Genomic DNA, 13,215 nt, shown 5'->3' on the forward strand with positions numbered 1-13,215 from the left:
TTGGTTCCCAGTCCACGCTCAATCTACTAAGCCACACCAGCAAGGGCTGTTCATGCCGTTTTAAATGAAATATGTCCTATCCAGTTTTTTGGGGGCAGATGTTTCACTCAAGACTGCATTTTTACCTGGAGCTGGAAGAATGTAAGTGTGTCCTAAATCCATGATCAGTGGTCTAATACATTTGTGTGTTTTGTTTTCAAAAAGAAGTCCATGCCCTCTGACTCAGTGTATGGGGTCAGGGTGCTGGCCAGAAACAGGCCCAAGCATTTAGTCTACAGTCAAGGTAGTATTTCAAATCAGTGAGGAAGGCTGGAGGAAGGCAGTGAGAAGTTGGCTAACTATTTGAGAAAAAAATTAATTTAGGTCTTTACCTCACCACACCTTATATCAAAATAAATTCCAGCCCTGGCTGGTGTGGCTCAGTGGATTGAGTGCTGGCCTATGAACCAAAGGGTCACTGGTTCAATTCCTGGTCAGGGCACATGCCTGGGTTTCAGGCCAGGTGCCTGGTTGGGGCCATGCAAGAGGCATCCAACTGATCAATGTTTCTCTCCTTCTCTTTCTTCCTCCCTTCCCCTCTCTCTAAAAATAAATAAATAAAATCTTTAAAAATAAAAAATTCCAGATGGGTTTAAAAGCTAAATGAAAAAGTAGAAGAAGGAGTAGGAGGAGGAAGAGCAGGAGAAAAGAAAAAACAGAAATCTAGAAGAAAATCAGGGAAGTCTTTGCTACTCAGATGAGCAAAGGGAGCCAAAGGCAAAACGCGAAGGAAGACAGCATAAAGACAACATCAGAAAGTCAGGCCACCTGAAAATACATGTGTCAAAGCTCACCAAAAACAAAATCAGAAAGCAAATTCTAAGTTTGGAAAAATATTTGTAACACAAGACAGACCTGACATTTTTAAGAACTTCTACAAATCAATAAGAGAGAAAAAAAAAGGAAATAGGAAAATTCATAAAAGAGATGCATAGGTAACTCACAAAAGGAAAAGGACAGATTTTCACATCTGTTTTCAAAATATATCTATCAGACACGTGGTCTCGGGCATGGGAGAGCAGGAACATAAGCCAGGCTTTCAGCAAAAAAGTCGTTTTCCTTTGTCCAGCTCGGGGGTGGTGGCCCCTCTCTGTGAGAAGCTTTTCTAGGAGCAGGGCTCTGGGATGCCGAGTTCTCCCTTTCCCAGGGCGCTGGAGAAACAGCTGCACCCTTTGTTGAGGTTGTGTGAGGCTTTCCCCGGAGCGAAGCCCATGGCTTCTCGGGAGGTTGGTGGTGATGTGATCCGTCTCCTTGTTTACCAGTGCGGACAATGGGCCCCGGAGCTGGCCTTCCAGTCGCACAACCAGCTTGCTGGGAGCTGGGCCGAGGCCCCAAGGCCGCGTCCTGAACCCGGGCGCCACGGCCACCGGGGGGCGGTGCTGCCCAGAGGACGCGCCAGTCTCGGGTCAGGCGGCTTGCCCGCGTGGGGAGAGCACAAAGCCCCTTTCTTCTCCTCCTCTCAGGGAGATGAGTCACAACCGAGGTAAATGTCAGAGACCGCGGCGATCCAAAGCGCAGGCAGAGAGGCGGGGCAGCGGGGACGCACGACGGATGCCTCTGAGTCACCGCGGACTCCTGCTCTGGGGCATCTGCGGCTCCCTGGGCTTGGCCGGTTGGCGGTGCAGGGAAACTGGGTCAGGCCAGTGGCCTAGTTTGCTGTTTAGCAGCAGCGGCCAATGGCAGGAAGTGAGTGGGAAGGGCAGCTGGCCCATTCATGTGACAAATGTCTGAGGAGTTCCTACCAAGGGCTGGGCAGGTCAGAAGGCACTCTGGCAGGCGGTGTCTAAATCCCCGCCACCACGGGCTGGTGAACGCACAATACAATATACAGATGATATATTGTGGAACGGTATACATGAAACCTACATGATTTCATTAACCAATGTCACCCCCAATAAAACAAAATAAAATAAAGCTGGGGCCACATGAGTTCAGAATGTGTAATCTCAGGACCCTGAAGCCTGGGCTTGACTGGGCAAGTACCCAAATCATTAGTCTCTCTGTCACATCTCAATCTCAGCTGTCTAAATTGGAACGCCTCATCCTGGCATTGGATTTCTTGGGATCTAACTCTGCGCTACTTGTCTGATTGGTTCTGCCAGGTGGTCCAAACTCGGACCATCCCCACCCCCAGCCCCAGGCCATTTCCTGCTCATTTCACCTAGGGCTGGTGTTTGTACCCCAGCTGGCAATGGCCACCTGCCTCCCAAGCCTACCCAGTCTTCTCTCTGCTTCTGACTCTGCTCTGGGATGTCTGAGAACTACTTTCTTTTTCTCTCCAAAATCCTCACTTTTTTGCTAATAAAAAGGAGACTTTTGTCACCTGATCCAAAGGTGTGAGCTGCTGGACCTCAGCGAAACTAGAAGCAGCCTGTACAGGTCTGTACCCTGGAAGCTGGACCGGAGGGCGGCTGGAGATGGCTGGGAGGCCCAAGAACAAAGGGCCTCTCCAGAGAAGGAGGGGAAAGCTTCGGGGAGGGAAGCCTCAGGCCCAGTAGCATGAAGATCTTGGCTAGGAGGGAGGTCAGAAGAGTCAGAGGGAGGAGGGACTGAGTGCAGAAGAAGCTAGTTAGTCCCTTCTCCTTCTCTGGTTCCTTCCTCTTCCCCTCACCCCCTCCTTGAGCTTGGGTCTGACACTGAACCCACCCACATGGTGGTGGCCGTGGAGTTGGGCTGCTCTAGGGCCTCTCTAAGGCTGAGTTGTGCTAACGCAGTGTCTCCTTGTCCGCCCCTCCACCCCAACCCTTGCCCCACTTCTCAGTGACTCCTGAGCATCGGGGATGTTCCTCCGGCCTCACAGCGGGCACAGTGAGGCTCCGAGGGCTGGAGACTTTGCAGGAAACACAGCAGAGGGCAGAAGGAATTAACCCCGGGCCTCCTCACACTCCACACTTCAGGGGATGTGGCCCGGATGAATGGGAAAGCAGATGCACTGTGCCTCTGCTGACTGACTTGTTCACAGATTTGAAGGTGTCGGTCTGTCTTTAGCATTATTTTTTTAATTTTAAATGTTTGCTGTAGAATGCCCAACCAACATGGAGGTGTATGAAATAGAATCCAAATGAAAGTGCAGTTCCTCACTTGGCGTAACCCTCCCTGGCTTCTTCAGCGCCATGCATTTGAGCATGCTGTTCTAGAACTTGCTCTGTTCTCTCCCGACAGTCTTATCTCCTTCTCGCAAAGGCTCCTCAAGTCCCGGCATATGGCTAACCCGGCCCTCTCAGATGGACCCCGAGGAAGTTTCTTGGTTTTACCTTTACAGGGACACTTCCTTGGTGCACTGAGGAACAACATCTCTGGGAATACCTTCCTAATAGTAGAACTGGGGGAGCAAAGGAAATGCATCCTCTATTCTCTTTTCTCTCTCTCTTCTTGAAATTAAACTTATTGGGTGACATTGGTTCACAGGATCATGGAGGTTTCACGTGTGCATTTCTGTAATCCGTGTGTTAATCTCTTATAAAGCTTGTCACCGCAGGGGCTGGCAGGCGCGGGGCAGGCTGCATCGGGCCATCATCGCACAGAGCCGTTCCAAACGTCGGCCTCCAATGATCCCTCCTGGCCACCTGCTCCCTGGCCTGCCCCTCACCTCCCAGCCAGGACATAGCCCCGTCTGAAGCTCCTGCCTTTGTGCACAGCCTCTGGGGTCCTCCTGGCACCCCCGACACGCACACACACGTACACACACCAGCTCCTTGTGTGCCATGGAACACCTCCTTTACCCTCTGGCTACCAGGACCGACAACTGCCCCACAGCAGCGCAGCACCCACTCAGCCGTGAAGTTGCAAAGTCCCCCTCTTGGGCACAGACCCTTTTCTGCCTCCTTTTAAGGCAGTGACAAAGGTAGAGAAACGGTTTGTCTACAAATGCTAATTAGGCCATCTCCACTGTCCCAGAGCTGGGCCTAGCTCTTCTTGGAGTGTGACGGCTTATTGTTTGTTTTTGGGTTTTTTATTCATTTTTATTTTATTGATTTTGTTATTGATATTGAGAGAGAGAGAGAGAGAAACATTGACTTGTTGTTCCACGTATGCATTCATTGGTTGCTTCTTGTATGTGCTCTGACCAGGGATTGAACCTGCAACCTTGGTGTATCGGGACGATGCTCTAACCAACTGAGCTACAGGGCCAGGGCCGTAACTGTTTACTGTTAAATGCAGGATCTGGGGTCCTCCAGGGCTGCACTGCACGAGTGGTGCGAGCCAGTGAGGCAGCAGCTTCCGTGGAGCCTGTGTACGCACAGCCCCGAGCCAGGCACTGGGGGTAAGAGAAACAGAGGACATAAACCCTAATCCTTTTGCCCCACGAACTATGTGCACAAGGGGTCCTACCACGGAGCTCTGTTGTACCCCAGCACGGCTTTAAAGAGCTTTGCCTCCCTCCTGCCCACCCCCCCCCACAAAAATGAGTTCATTTGATTCTCCTTCCACAGAATTCCTCTGCATCACGAGTGGCCGGTGTTGCATATTTCTGGGAGGCGTTCGGGCTCGTTCAGGGAGAATTCCCAGAGTGCTTTTGTGCAACATCGAGCCGGCACTGTGTGTCACTGTCTCCTCTGGGAAACTGGGTGGGACATGTCCCTGCCCTCAGGTCTAGCCTCACAGTCTGGTCGCCAAGACAGGTCACTAAGCAATTACAACACGAGGAGATGCATGCAAGAGGAAAGGTGGCTAGCAGGAGGCAGGGCTGCCATGAGATGTGATGTGGAATATTTATTGTCTGTGAAGCGTTTGGGGGGGATGTGACATGTGCCCGGTTCACTCTCTTTTCTTTTGTACTTGTACATTTTACCCGTTGAACTTGAGGTTACATGTCTTCTGCCTATAGCTCTGGTTCTTGAAATCCCACCTTCTCAGGAAACATTTTGACTTCAGCCAAAAAAAAAAAAAAAGACAGTAACCTTCCCGATCTAAATGCAAACCCCCATGGCTCTGGCCCACCTCACAGGCGCATGAATCCCCTGTCCTCTCTGTGACCCAATATTTCATTCACCTTTCACGAGCTCTCTCCTTCATTCATGGGCTGGGTTGGCCATATGAACCCCAATGAGGAAAAAGCTGCCTGTTGGACAAGCTGGATACCAAACCTTTTTTGGGCAAGATAACTCCCCAGTGCCGGTGAGGTCGCGGTGAAATTGGCACGCACCCACTGCGGCTTCAGATTTAAACGGGCTCTGCACTTTTGACAAGCGATCTGGCAACGTGCATAAAAGTGGCAAAGTATAGCTTTTGGCCCACTAATCCATCTTTGGGATTACAAAAGCTTTGTTCCTCAGGGAGCTATTTTCAATAGTAGGAAAGAGGGAGCAACCCTAAATGACTAGCCAGAGGGAAATTGTTCATTTCTGAAAGCTTCTTTGATGTGGGGGCTTTGTCCTATGCATGAGGCCTGGCGTGGGCGGTGCCCTGAGTGAATATTTGGGAGGCAGCAGGGCCGAGATGCGGTGCAGTCGTTGGAGGTGCCGCTCCGGGGGCCAGCCTGCCTGACTCAAGTCTCAGCTCTGCCACTAACTGGGCTGTGTGACCCGGAGAAAGTTCTATCACCTCTCCATGCTTCAACTTCTGATTCTGTAAAACGAGGGTGATGATTTAGAGTAGGACCAATTTCATGGCATTATTATAAGATTTAAAGAAGGTACATGAAGTATAAGACAGTATATATATTAACTATTATCATTATTACCAAATAAACCAAAACATTCTGAAATATCATGTGATTATAAATGATAATATGTAGCGAAATTGGAAAAAATATTCATGATGTCATAGTCTCAGTCCATTCTCCCTGCCTTTGTCTTGCCTGCTCCGGAACAGTCTTTCTTAGCTGTCACATAGTTAACAAGCAAAACTCACCCTGTACCTGCCCTGCTTCAGATCCCCTCAGATGCCGAGAAGCTGCTTCACACTCCACCCTCACTGCCCCCCTCACCCAGCCTAACGAACTACACACCCTCCAAACTCAGCACTGCACCCACATTGCTTCGCATGCCTGAGCACAGCTGCTCTCTCTCTGAACCGTGTTGGGTCAAGAGACAAACAAGCTACTGGCCCGGCCTGCCTCCGGTGCAGTGGCCCTGCTCTGCCCTCAGGAGGGCACCACTGCTATCTAAGGAATGAGCCGAGGACCGCCGGAGAGGGCTGGAAGTGCGCACAAAGTGCACTCTGAACTGGAAAATCACCCAGGCAGTGAGGCCATTAAGTAAGGAGGCCAAGTAGGAAGGATAGTGCCACCCCACCACATGGAGTTTCCCGGTGTCCTCCCTGGTCTCTGGTGTTCTCCCCACAACAGCCCCCTTCTTGCAAGGGTCCCATTTGCTGTGGGGACTGCTGGGACAGTGGTTCCAATAATAGGAGTAAAAAGAAATGGGACCTGAGTCTCCCAGTCCAGGCTCTGCTACTAAGTTCACGTTGTCTTGATCAAGCTGATTGACTTCGGTAAAATTACGGAGTTTTGAACCCGATCAGCGGTTTTCAGTGTGGTGTGGGTCGTGGTCCAGACTCAGATCTCCAGGAAAGGGACCTGGCATGTATGTTTTCAGGAATTCCGACAAGTAACTAATTGTCAACACTGGCCTTAGCTCACCTCTGGAGCCCCTTGCTGCCCCTCCGTTCTCTGGCGAGGGCCGTGGGGCACACTCACGATGAGCTTGAGGTGAGGTGGGTGTAGCACCCCAATGCCATCCCAAGTGTGAACCAAGATCTCTCAGCGTAGTAAAGAAAAACAACTTGACTTATACTGTGCCCTATGTCAGGCCCTATTCCAGCCTTGCAACTGTTAAGTTCTCTACTCCTTGTAACAATCTATAAGGATGCTAATTATTATTATCCTCATTTTACAGCCACGGAAACAGGCGCAGAGAAGCTCAGTCCCTGCCTAAGTTCCCGCAGCTGGTCCGTAGAGAGCTGGGGTGCTGGCCCCTGCAGTCCGGCTGCAAATTCTGCCGTCTTCCAACTCACTGGCTCCTTGTAATAAGCCCAGCAAATAAGGCTGAGCCAGTGATCCTGTGTGTGGCTCATTATAGCAATTACAAGGTTGTCTTTTCCTTGGCTGCCTGATGGTTGGCAGGTCTGTTTTCATTTGTCCCCTGGAGTGGAACTCCTTGAGAGCAGCAACTGTGTCTTTGTAGCACCAGCACCCAGCAGAGTCTGGGGTGCAGCAAGTCCTCAAGGGAATGAATGCACGAACAAAGGAAGGAAAGAAGAAGGCACACAGGGTGAATGTGGAGTGCTGGGACAGAGTGGGGCACAGGGTGCGGAGGAAGCCAGGGTAGGGCAGCCACTGCCTGATCAGAGGCAGGAGTCAGGCCCAAGGGGTGTTTTTGTGCCCTGGTAGGTGCATGTCCGAGGAGCAGTCACTGCACACAGTGCCCCTCAAGGAGGTGGCTCTAGTACTTGTTCCAGCAAAAACCTTGGCCTAGAACTGCAGCCTCCTGCCTGGTCCGCAGGCTCCCTGCCTTCCCCTCCAGCTGAAGGAGGCTCCTCCCAGACTTCCAGGGCTTGCTTCTTGGGGTCAGGAAGCCAAGCTGGTTTCTATCCACTTCTCCACCTCTCCTCCCACCCCTCCCTGATCATCTGACTGCTCACATGAGGCCAGAGTGGGGTGTGGCTGTTTTTAAGGCCTTTGGCATTTATTTCAGGGGAAAAATACACTTAAACAAAACAACTTGCTTTATACAAAAATATTCTATGACTTGCCTCAAATTTGTATGGGGGAAGGGGTAATCATAAACACCCAAGGCTGTGGAGATGTGGTTTTTTTCTTTTAGAGAAAGAGGGAAAGAGAGAGAGAGAAACATCGATTTGTTGTTCCACTTATTTATGCATTCATTGGTTGATTCTTGTATGTGCTCTGACTGGGGATCAAACCTACAACCCTGGGGGATCAGGACACTAACCAACTGAACTACTGAGCCAGAGCTGGAGATGTGATGTTTTAGGTGTAATAATAACAGCTCCCTACCTTAGGCTAGGTCCTTTGCTAAGTGCTTTTAGGGCTTGATTTCTTTTAAATCTGATAACCATAGGCCTTCAGTGCTATGATAATGCCTATTTCACAAGTGAGGAGGAGGAGCTTCAAAAGTTACAGGACTTGCCCAAGGGCATGCTGCTACAAAGTAATTGAGCAAGATTTTAAACCAAGTATTTCTTGACTCTGAAGCTGATGGTCTCATAGATGTGTATAAGCAGACTCTGTCTTGGCCGCATGTGACAAATGTGTCGATGGCCACTCAGTATTCATTTAGTGCCTAGAAAACAGGTGAACGTGACCGACCCACTGTGCACAGAAAAGCTACAGGTGGGTTCGCTCTCTCCCCCCCTACCTCTCTCTCTCTCCCTCCCCCGCCTCCCTCTCACCTGCCCACCCCCTTCTCTTCTCTCATTTGCAAAGTGACATCCCAAGGATGGGATCTCCCATGTTGTTTCTGGGAGAGAGAATAGCATATGTTTTCGTCATCTTTGTACTTTTCCATATAGCTTGACATTACAATACCATGGACATTTACCTTTAAAAACAATAAAGTCACAGAAACATTACTTTAAAACTACATGTGGAAGCCCTGGCTGGGTAGCTCAGTTGCTTAGAGCATCGTTCTGATATGACAAGGCTGTGAGTTTGATCCCCAGTCAGTGCACATGCAAGAATCAACCAATGAATGCGTGAGTAAGTGGAACAACAAATCTCTCTCTCCCTTTCTCTCTCTAAGATAAATAAATACAAATTAAAAAGAAATACGTGTGGAGGTTTATATTTATTGAGAATGTATTTAATTTTAGATCCTATTTTGCTCTGCCTGCTAGGAAGCTCCATATCAAACTTTGTTCCAGGACCTGGAGGCAGAAAATGTGGATTTGAATCCTGACTCCACATTTTACCATCAAGTGGCGTTTGGGCAAGTAAGTTAACTTCTCTCTGCCCTGGTTTCCTCATTTATAAGATGGGATAAAGACATTTGTTTTATGAGGGTTGTTGTTAGGATTAAATTATACAGATTAAGCATGTAGAACAGTGCCTGGGTCATAGTAAATGTTCATACATCTTAGCTATTATTTTATTTTAACAAGTTGACATTGGCAGGATTTCATCATCAAGCCATTTTTCAGGAAGGTTCACGGGTGTTACACCCCTCTGTTTGCCTCATCTTACCTCGCACTTCACTCACTGTGATCTGTTTCTGGTGTCTTCTACTCCTGATGTTACCTATGACATCCCACTGACCTGTTAATTACATGTGTTCCATTGACTTTGTGTTTCATCAAATCCTAGATGCCACTGACTATAATCTGCACGATTATATTGTGAGCCCCATAAGAAAGAGAGGAAGGAACTTGCCAACACCAACAATCCTACAATACATCCCACCCTGGCTGGTGTGGCTCAGTTGGTTGAACATCATCCCGCAAGGCGAGAGGTCACTGGTTCGGTTCCCAGTTATGTGTGAGAGGCAACCGACTGATGTTTCTCTCTCACATAGATGTTTCTCTCCGTCTCCCTCCCATCCCTGCTCTCAATAAGTAAGTAAATAAATAAAACCCCCAAGTTCAGAAATGTTCAAATGTGTAGTAATAAAGGGTAACTTTTAATCCATGAATATGGTAAGAATGATCTGATCCTTTATTCCTGGCTTGGGTCCTTCCTGGCTACGAACCATCCCTGCCCTTTCTATGTATCCGCTCACCTGAATAACTGACTCTCCCGCCCAGTCCGGCCTGGCCTCCAGGACTCTGGCCCACTGCCACCCTGGTGGCTGCTACTCCTGCCGGGTCAGCTCCAGGCAAATGAGTCTAACCTTGTCCACACAGGGGCAAGGGGCTCAGGGTGGCCCTGCATGTGGCAGCTTGGAACCGATCTAGTGTTGATCTTTAAAATCCGTGGCTGCAAGGTTACCTGACTTTCTCAGCTTGAGTGACTGTTTTTGCTGCTTCCTGCTTCAACCTGAGTTGGACTGTTCAGATGGGCAATAAAAAGAATTTATCTGAGAGAAGTTCCTAAGGAGATCAGCATAGAGGAAAAACTAACCAACATGCGCTGTGATTTTCCCAGGCAATGGGCAAAGGGCAGAACTCACTAGTCATTGTCTTGTCTGCATGGGTTTTAACAAATTACACTTGGTATCATCCCTTCCCCTCTTCCCCACCCCACAATCCAGTGCAAGGTGGAGTGTGTTGGGAAAGGTTAAGACTGACATCATCAGTGACCCTGGGGGATTGGCGAAGACGCAGGCAGGGACTAATTTAGGAGTCTGATGTTGCCTGAGTGCGTTTCCTGCATGATAGTGCCTGTCCATGGCCTTTATGGAAATGAAACGGCTCTGGAGACAGAGCAACCAGAATCGCATCCTGGATGTCATTTCTTAGCTGTGACCTAGAGGAGTGAGTTGGTCTCTCTGAACCTCCACGGCTATAAAACGGCGATATTAATACTTTATAGACTTGCTGGGAAGCACCGGGAATAGCAGTGAGCACACAGCCAGTGCTCAACAAATGGTGGTAGTGACCAACAAACGTCGAATGCCTGTGCAGATGTGAGATAACAGCTAAACACTATTTACGTAGGGGAGGCATTGTTACAGCATTTATTATAGCAAAGCTCCCGAAGTTACAAGCTGTTAAGCAGCCAAGGCAGCAATCACCCAAAGTCTTTCTTGGAACTGTAGCCTCAGCCAACAACTTCTGCAAAGTCCTCTGGGCAGCAGGCCCTGGGATGAGAAACTGGGCCAACCTGCTATACGAACATCGTCCTGATCTGAGGCCAGACGGGGCCAAGCCTAGAAGGCTGGGTCTTTGCCAGCTGTTGTCTGAGAGCTGCTTTCTCAGCCCGGCACAAGCTGGATGGGCTGGCTGGCACTGGCCTCTCAATCCAAATTCCCTGACCCAGGGTTACTTCCTGGGCTGCTGACCAGGGCCCACTCTGTCATTCTTTCACGGCTCTGACAAGTTGCTCTGACCCAAATGCCAGCCAAGCCCTGAGAGAGAGGCGGAGAGAAACAACTCCCACCCAGGCATGGCATGTTTGCCTTCTAAATGAGGCATGAATCCCTAAAAAGGAGTAACTAGCAACAGAGCATATTTGAAAGGCCAAGCGGCATGGAAATAGACTAAGACGTGGAACTTCAGAAAGGGCCAAGACCACTCTGGGCTGAGGCGGCTTACCCGTGACCACCAGAGAGGCCAGCTAGGCCATAAACTCTTGTCTACAAGATTTTGGAACGCCATGAAACTGAGTAAAACAAGTGAAGGAGGCTTGTGGCACAAAACGGGGGTGATGGGGACAACCTTTGACTTGGGGGCTGCAGGCCCTTGCCACACAGTTGGCCCACAGCAGCATTTGCTGCTTCTCTTCTAAGCTCCACCAGTATCACTCAAAGAGAACTTGAAACCAGAGGAGCCCCTACCCGATCACCCTGGGGGCTTGGAGCCAGGGCAGTGGTTTAGGAATAAAGTGCTGCTCTGATTGGGGTGGTTCGGTTGGTCGGGTACCGACCAGCAAACCGAAAGGTCGCCAGTTCGATCCCAGGTTGGGGGTGTGTGAGAGGCAACCTACTGATGTTTCTCTCCCTTACCAATGTTTCTTTCCCTTTCTCCCTCCCTTCCCCTTTCTTAAAAAAAAAAAAAAAAGCCTGTCTGCGTGATGTAGGAGAGCTTTCACCTATTTAAAAAAATTTCAGGAAGTATTCTGCTGGTCCTATAGTAAACTTTAACTGTCATTTTCCTCACAATTGCTATGAGACAGGTACTGAGAATCACGTAACTTACTGGGCGGGCTTCCCAAGAGCCAAACATTTGGCTCACGTTATGCAAATGTCGTCTGTAAGGCTCCCATTTTGTATTACCCTCTTTCTCAGGTATCTGTTAGTATACATCATCCCTTTATTTTCTGGAGAACATTGCATTATTAGTCAATTCACATAAAACAACTTACTGGAGCTGCCGTTTCATCTGTCTTCATTGCAAGGCATTTCATCTTATGTCCTAATCTAACATGAGCCACTTTCTACTTCACAATATTTTTGGAGAATAATTTTTAAAAAGAGCCATTACTGCTTCAGACTGATTTAAAACAAAACAAATGTATCACTATCATCACTGTATTCTACTTTTCTCTTGACAAAGTCTTAAGTTTACTTCCACAGGTGGAAGGAGTTCCTGGACTTCTAACGTCATTTCTAAAACAGCCCTGGCCAGGTCGCTCAACTGGTTGACACATCATCCCGTACAACAAAAGGTTGCAAGTTCAACTCCAGATCAGGGCACATACCTAGGATGTGGGTTCTATCCCGGGCTGGGGCATGTACGGGAGGCTACTGATTGATGTTCTCTCTCCCTGCCTCTCTAAAATCAATGAACATATCCTTGGGTAAGGATTAAAAAAATAATAAAGAAAATAAAAAAATAAAAGAGAAACGACAAGGATAATCAGTTGTTAGTATCTGATAGGGACAATAATGCTGGAGTTAACTTACATGGAATTAAATCATTTTTCCTTCCCCAATCCTGGCATCATTCAAGCTTTTCCCCCTTCTGATTCTTCAACTGTTAAAATAAACCTATATAAATACCAAGTCACAACCACACAAAGCTACCCAACCACCCGAAAAGAACAGGTCACTTTATACCTGATTCGGACCCAATGTTTTGCTTTTGGCTATACAAGCAAGCTTTACAGAGCAAAGGGCAGGTTGAGATGCCCTTTAATCTTCATTCCTCCCACACATCCTAGTGTAAACGTGAGCCACAGTCACCATGACCTTTTCTCCAGGTTGCACTTCATTGTTTGCTACCAAAACCTCTGACTTCTAATGGGAAAGGATTTAAAAGTCCACCAGTATACATCAACTGATGCTTTATTTTGAAACAGCCATACAAAAGTAAGCCCATCTGTAACTCTACGAGACAGTTTATATCTTAACCTATAAATTCCGTAAGCGAAATGCACTGTTGTAGGCCAGAACCTCATCAGAATTACTTGGACAAAATGTCAGTCTGGAGGTTGGATTCACTGTCCCAGTGGTCTCTGGCTTGTGAGATAATGTTTTACTTCTCACTCGGTGTTTTTTTATTCCTGGGCTGGCTGGCCAACAGCCAGGTCCCCTGTATCCGTCAGCCTCTGCCTCAGCCCATCAGCACGCTCCAGTGTAGTCCTTTTTTGGTCTTGCTGCCCTGAGGGCAGTGCAAACC

Source organism: Desmodus rotundus, chromosome 9 (genome assembly GCF_022682495.2).
Source record: "Desmodus rotundus isolate HL8 chromosome 9, HLdesRot8A.1, whole genome shotgun sequence".
In the NCBI taxonomy this organism is placed as follows: domain Eukaryota; kingdom Metazoa; phylum Chordata; class Mammalia; order Chiroptera; family Phyllostomidae; genus Desmodus; species Desmodus rotundus.